Raw genomic sequence first — 1,495 nt, forward strand, 5'->3', positions numbered from 1 at the left:
TATATATATATATATATATATATATATATATATATATATATATATATGTATGTATGTATGTATGTATGTATGTATATATATGTATAATATGTATATATAATTATATAATATGTGGATATGTGTACACATATGTATATATACATGTGTGTATATATATCATCGCATACATTCATCCATATATATAAACACTGGAATACAAACACGCATACATGTGTGTGTGCATGGATGATGTATATATTTGCATGTATGTGCGTATATGTGCATGATTATATGTGTCTGTGTGCAGGTATGAGCATATGCGTGCGCGTGCGCGCGTTTGTATTTACGCATATTGTTAGGTGGTTACTTCATAGTTAAATACATGCATATAATTTCATTTATATTAATATATTCAGATTTATTCAATGATTCTGAGATGAAATTTTGGCAATGGAAATTCAAAATTATTCCTTCATCTCCATTCTATTAAATGCAGTTACAGTATTTCCCGTGTGTTGGACAAACGACCTTCTTTGCTATTTCTGGCAACTATATTCTATAGGTTAATACACTTACTTCCCAATATATATACAATTATATTTAACTAACAATTGCCCAAAACAAGCAACAGGCGCCCATCGCTTGGCTTTGTGCAATTTATTTTGTATTTTGTTCTTGTGTCTCCACCACCATCTGACGCCACATCTATCTCTGTCTCCCTCACACACTCTCTCCTTCTCTCTCTCTTTCTCTCCTTTACTCTCTCCCTCTCTCCTCCTCTCTCTCTCTCTCTCTTTCTCTCCTTTACTCTCTCCCTCTCTCTTCCTCTCTCTCTCTCTCTCTCTCTCTCCCTCTTTCTTCCTACGCCTTCCTCTGATTCCATTATGCATAGTTTCCCCTCTAAAATGGTTAGGATGCTACACAAACTGATTAACAAACCAAACGGTAATAACTATAGTTGCTGAAGTTGCTACTACTACGAGCACTAGTAGTAGTAGTAGTAGTAGTAGTAGTAGTAGTAGTAGTAGTAGTAGTAGTAGTAGTAGTAGTAATAGTAGTAGTAGAGGCACAAGACGAGCAACTTAAGGGTCACGAGTTACTCGATACCGTCGACTCCGGTACATGACTGGTACTTTATGCTTTGGACTCTGAACGGATGAAATGTTAAAGTTGGCTTCAATGGGACTTGAAATCAGAATATAGAGATGGAAGAAAATAGCAAAACTATTTTTTTTAGACGTTCTGACGATTCTACCAATCTACCGCCCAAGCTAGCAATAATAATAATAATAATAATAATCCTTTCTGCTATAGACACAAGGCCTGAAATTTGTGGCTGGGAAATAGGCGATTACACCGACCCCAGTACTCGACTGGTACTTATTTTATCGACTCCGAAAGGATGAAAGGTAAAGTCGACCTCAGAATTTTAACTCAGAATGTAAGGACGAACGAAATGCTGCTAAGCATTTTCTCCGGCGTGCTAACGATTCTTATTTCTTTATTGCCCACAAGG

Source organism: Octopus bimaculoides, chromosome 2, assembly GCF_001194135.2.
Source record: "Octopus bimaculoides isolate UCB-OBI-ISO-001 chromosome 2, ASM119413v2, whole genome shotgun sequence".
In the NCBI taxonomy this organism is placed as follows: Eukaryota; Metazoa; Mollusca; class Cephalopoda; order Octopoda; family Octopodidae; genus Octopus; species Octopus bimaculoides.